The 5,740-nt window shown below is 36.6% G+C and overlaps 1 protein-coding gene across 1 annotated transcript in view; it reads right to left on the reverse strand.

Moving 5' to 3' along the window:
- The window catches only part of EFCAB11 (EF-hand calcium binding domain 11), a 74,864-nt gene extending 70,320 nt beyond the window's left edge, over nt 1–4,544 (reverse strand). Inside the window, exons 1-2 of the mRNA XM_019472484.1 lie at nt 4,452–4,544; nt 256–301 (exon numbers count right to left, since the gene is read on the reverse strand). The gene's annotated coding sequence lies outside the window, so the exon portion shown is untranslated. The remainder of the gene's footprint in view (nt 1–255; nt 302–4,451) is intronic.
- Between the last annotated feature and the right edge of the window lie 1,196 nt (nt 4,545–5,740).

Below are 5,740 nucleotides of genomic sequence, written 5' to 3' on the forward strand. Positions count from 1 at the left end.
ACCAACATCCCGAGGTCCTTTTCCGCCAGGCAGCTTTCCAGCCACTCTTCCCCAAGCCTGTAGCGCTGCATGGGGTTGTTGTGGCCGAAGTGCAGGACCCGGCACTGATCCTTGTTGATTCTCATACAATTACATACATTAGCATTAATCTACATCAGGTTCTTCAAAACTCTTGAGAGTCTAAGCTTCAGATTTTTTAAATTTATGAATGAAAAAGGAGTAGAAATCAGTGACAGATAGGTGTTTGCATATTACCTGAATTTCATGGTCTCACAGAAGACATTACTGAATCCACCTCCACCTGGAACACAGAGATATGCCACAGTGGTTTTCTACAGAAGTGATAAATCTGAACTCCTGTATGATTTCCATTTTATATCAATAGTATGTGTTTTCACTAAATACTGATCTCATAATAATACATATTACACAACAGTATCATCTATGGCATTTAAGTAAGAAAATATTTTATTCTAATTAAAATAAAACCACCTCTTTTTCATCCAGTAAACTAAGTATATATGTAGTCCTAATAGAATCCTAATCAATATCCAAATCTTAAACTAAGTATGCTTAAACAAACACGCTTAACTTTATACAGATTGGAGTTCAACTACACACAAAGAAACTGTAATATTAAAAATTAACTTCTGGAGCATCAGCCCCCAAATTTGTTATTTCCTTTAAACAACGAAAGAACTTTCTGTTTCAATATTCAGATTGGAGACCAACTATTTCCTGAAACCTGGTTTGATCAAAATTCATTTGGTAAATCTGTCTAAAATAAAAACTTCAATAAAAAGGTAAAGAATGAAAAAATGAGCAGGGAAGAAAATGAAAAAACCTGTTTGCATCATCCGGCTTCTACAACTACCCTGAAACCAATCTACTACTGTCTCATTTTATGTACTACATATCTCCTTTACTGTCTTTCAATAGGATCTCACCTCACAATTTTACCTGATAGGAACACAGGACTGACACTTAGATGTTGATTAGCATGTTACCAAGATTCACTAATACTCACTAATATTAGCGTTACCAAGGTTCATTATAGTACAAAAGCAAAAAGCTAAACGACATGATGAAAACAAAAAGAATTACTTTTCAGAACTGAATAAGGGGGTTACCAAGCGATCACTGGAAAAGATCTTTGAACAATGTAAGGAACAGAAAGGGAGTTTATATCCAAGAAAGCACAGAGGTCCACTTTGGGCTATATTTATATTGCCTTTTAGCACAACTGAGTGCTCATGAGTTCAAACTCTCGCATCTGTGTTATTAGAATACAAGACTGCACGTAGTTGCAGCACTGAGACAACTCACGTGGGAGCAGACGACATGTTAGCAGCTTCTAGTGCAACCTAAGCATACTCCATTCTGGAGAACGGACAAGCCAAACATGCCGTGACCAGTTAACCTAAGACTATATATTCCATTTGGCCTGCAACACTTTTCACACAGACCATGTCAGGCATACAAATAGACTAGGGAGTCCTTTTTAGAAAGCTTTGATAAGATGTGCCAGAAAAGCAGCTGGAAGTTGTAAGCAGCCCTGAGATCAGAATGCCCTTCTGTACTCTGGATGTCAGGGTGCCCTGCTGTTGGCATCTTGTTCAGCAGCAGATGCTGACCTACCAGTGTCCTGATGTAAAGGTACAGAGTTGGGTCAGGGAAAACACTGGACATTTTTGGGGGCCTGGCCTCCTAGGCACAGTGTAGAGAGTGCTTTTAGTTAGATCTAAATGTGACAGTACCAGAAAGGAAACTTCAGCTGGGGAAACAACATATTTTCATGACTACTATTCCTGCAGTACCCTTTTCATTTGAAACACTTAACACCTGAATGTGCAGTTAGCCAGCTGAATGGTTGTTGAAATATGAGAGCATTTTAGATCAGTTCAAATAATTTTGGGGAAAAGAGGATCACTGAACCAAACTTTCAGAGAAAAAAAAAAAATAAGTCCCACAAATATGATTCCCACAATGCTGCTAGATCCCCAAAATGATGATTTTTATATGCTAATATATGAAATATACATACAGTATCAGTTCAACAATCGCGTTAATCTCTTCCTATTTTCATGTTTTCCTAGTTACTTGTCTCAGAAGGCTTATTTTTAAACAGTAGTAAGTTCAGAATCTCTATGAATAACCACACAAAAATATTTTATAAAAAATAATATAAATTTTTACAACAAATTATTTTGAAAAAGCAAGCGGAGTAAGAATGATTTTTAAACAGTAGTAAGTTCAGAATCTCTATGAATAACCACACAAAAATATTTTATAAAAAATAATATAAATTTTTACAACAAATTATTTTGAAAAAGCAAGCGGAGTAGGAATGTGATTCAAATTCCAAGGTCCCACCTTCTCTTCTCTAGTATTCGTTAATGACATCTAGTGGGTAAAGTTAGTATTACTTTTAACTTATAGAATAAATGAAAACATGACCAAAAAAAAGATGCAGCAACAATTTACTAAAAATGCAGTTGCTTGATTGCAGTTGATGATGCTAAGTAATTGCCATTTCTACTGAAAAATTTATTGTAGTATGTAGTGTAGTTGAGGAAACAGTTTCACCTTAACTTAAGAAGTAACACATGCACACCATTCCCTATTTCTTGGAAAAGCTCTTGAAAGTACTCTCCTTGCCAGGGCATGTTCTTGTATGTTCCGAAGACATACAAGGGCTGTTACGATAGTCTCTGATTTTAATCATTTTGACAACAACGTAAAATGCACAATAACATGCACAAGAACTGGATCCTAACAATCAACTTTTGGCTCCTATCTGGTGCACAGAGAAAGTTGTGTTTCTCAGAACTAGATTAAAAACTACCAAAATGTTAAAAGGAACACTTACAAGGCCTAGCCATCAGCAAAAGCAAAAGGTGTGGCTGTGCCGTAAACCATAGTTAATGCACGTTAGCAAAAGCCACAAAGAAAAGTATCTGCCTACCCAAGGATCTTTTAGTACTTCACAATGAGCAGTCACTGAGTAAAGAGCAACAGTTGCTGGAATTGGGCACGCTTAAGGAGCTAGCAAGACCACTAGAGGACAGAATCACTCCTGGAACAAATGTTTTTAATTAATTTTTGTACAGCTGCACAGACAAAATGGTCTACAGCCAGGTGGTCACGGCACTGCCTAGAGACACAGCAGGTGTGACTTGGCACCTTTTCAGGAAGAAATAACTAAACCTGCACCTCCTTTCTGCCTGGGAGTCCTCCACTTCTATTCTCTTTCCAAGAAGGAGCCGTCAGTGACTTATGCACAGAACCTGCTCTTGTTTGAATGCCTTAAGCATGTTTTGAGTACTCCTACTGGAAGAAACATTCAGGGAATTTAACAGAACAGCTAATTTTTACATGAAGGTAAAAACAGATAGGAGAAGATAGATAAGGGGCAGCTGAGCATTTTCAGATTCATAGTTCAGCAGTTAAGGCTCACTTTAGAAGTCTAAATTATTTTTAGATCTGGCCCTAGCTTACTGAGAAAATGTTTACCCACAGCTGAAATGTATCAGAGATGACTACTTTCACAGTTTAATAAAACATTTCTGTGGTTTTTACTTTAAATTATCATAGACAAAATTTTGTTTATAACCTTGTTAAGACTATTTTCCTAAAATACCTATTTAAGTAAAAAAAAAAAAGATTAGTCACAAGTGGTCCTTGGGGAAGAAGATTTCTCAAACTGGAGAAGAAAGATGAATCATAATTTCTATGCTAAATATACTTTATAGTATATTGGTCAAGCTTGTATCGACATACCAGGAGAAAGACAAACTCACAGACACACGTATTTATTTTGAAATCTTGCATGTGTGTTCTTCTTTTGAGATCACTTGCAGTACTAGAGTAGAAACATAACTTACAGAACTACATTAAGCCATACAATTTATCCTGCATCTTCCTGTGAGTACGCAACATACAATTTCTCTCAATAAACCTTTCTTTTGTGAAAATTTTCATACAGCTGTAGATTTATATTAGAGAAGTCAAGCCTAAAAATGCCCAGCTGTTACTTGAAACCCAAAATAGCTATATTTTTGAGAATACATGTTTATTATTAGGACATGCAGTAGTTTCACATCTACTGAAACCACTGAGTAAAGAAATGGAGTGTACCACTAATAAAAACCAATAACTGACCAATAACAAGCTCAGTAAGTCACTTACTTCATACATCTTGTACACATATGAAATACAATGCATCCTTCTGCTCATCACAGATCTACAGCAGGAAAGGTAGGGGTTTGATTATTGTCTTTTGGAATAAATACCCCCAGATAAGAAAATTACTTTAAGAATCTGTAGGTATTTCTGTCTACCAAACCTACAGTAATCCACTCCAACTAGTGCAGACCAGTCAGTACAGAGTTCTCAATAGTGAGACATCTATGTAAGCTGGGTCTTCAGAACATAAATGAAAAAATATATACCTTTGAGGGTTCTTAACCAAACATTACTACGGCAACTTTAAATTCCTCTCTGCTTAAATAGCCTTTGTTATCTTCATCACATGCTTCAAAAACCTAGAGAAAGAAAGTGATTTGCATTAAAAAACAATAAACCTGACCTATTACTTTTTACTTTGAATAACTGTTATGGGAAGAATAAAATAGGCACTTGCTGAATAAACTATGCTATTTAAAAAAACTATTGAAGATTAGTTGCATCTCTGTCAGAACTCTGTTCACCTACTCTGTTACAGTAGCTGAAAATGGACTGAGTGCATTTAATTTTAATTTTTTGTTAAGTTAAAATAAAATCTTCTTACTTCTAGATTTTATGTGCTTATTACGAAAAGGCTTTTTGCAAACTTAGAATATATGATACAGACTTCTAGAAACTAAATTATGTTAAATTTGTTCCTGCAAGATTTGATTTTTTTCTTGAAAAATGCCAGGCATCTTTAATTCTCCCAGTTAAGTCACTATATAGACAGGAACTATGAGGAAAGACTAGAATGCAAGCATAGACAGAAGCCATCAAATTTTCTGAAGTACTTTTAGAAAACAAATAACTGTTTTCATAGTCTATACTTAGACAAGAGATTATGACATACAATACCAAGTAACTTTCCTAAGAGCTTTTCCCATAGAAGACCTTCAGCAAGGTTTGATAATAAAACGTTTAATCTCATAGTACTGAAGAGCATATCCACGGAGTGTTTCAGGAAGAAAAGTACTAATAAAATTACACAAACAAGTTGAAATTTCATTAATGTTTTTCTAGGTGTAGCTTGCCGATTTTATTGCATGCTGATATAAGACACATTAACTGCGGTCACAAGCTTGTAATAAATTAGAGTAATGAGAACCAAATGCTAAGACATTTCATTTTGGTAGATAGAGCAAGCTTTGATCTAGTCCATGCTCTTACTTTGATTAATTTTACACCTGTTTTCCTCCCACTCCCTGCTTGAAGTTGTCACGCAGTTATCTCATTGTGGGGCACTTCAGACACAGTAATTAACACCGAGCTGAATGAACGATTACGCAAATACTGCACCTGCCCTAAGCTAACATTAAGGTCAAATAAAGACCTGTTAGATTAATTCGGGTCTCCAAGAGGTGACGTTTTGCCGGTTTAGCAGCTTTGAGAGAGATGCCGTAGCTGCTTGAGCGCCTCTCGACACCCGCGCGCCCCTGGGAGGCCGGGGGAGCCCTTCGGGCACCACCGGGCACCGATGGGACGGACCCGCCGCCCCTCAGGCTCCTCACCGCAG

The sequence above is a fragment of the Aptenodytes forsteri genome, unplaced genomic scaffold (genome assembly GCF_000699145.1).
Source record: "Aptenodytes forsteri isolate BGI_AS27 unplaced genomic scaffold, ASM69914v1 Scaffold193, whole genome shotgun sequence".
NCBI classification, from domain to species: Eukaryota; Metazoa; Chordata; class Aves; order Sphenisciformes; family Spheniscidae; genus Aptenodytes; species Aptenodytes forsteri.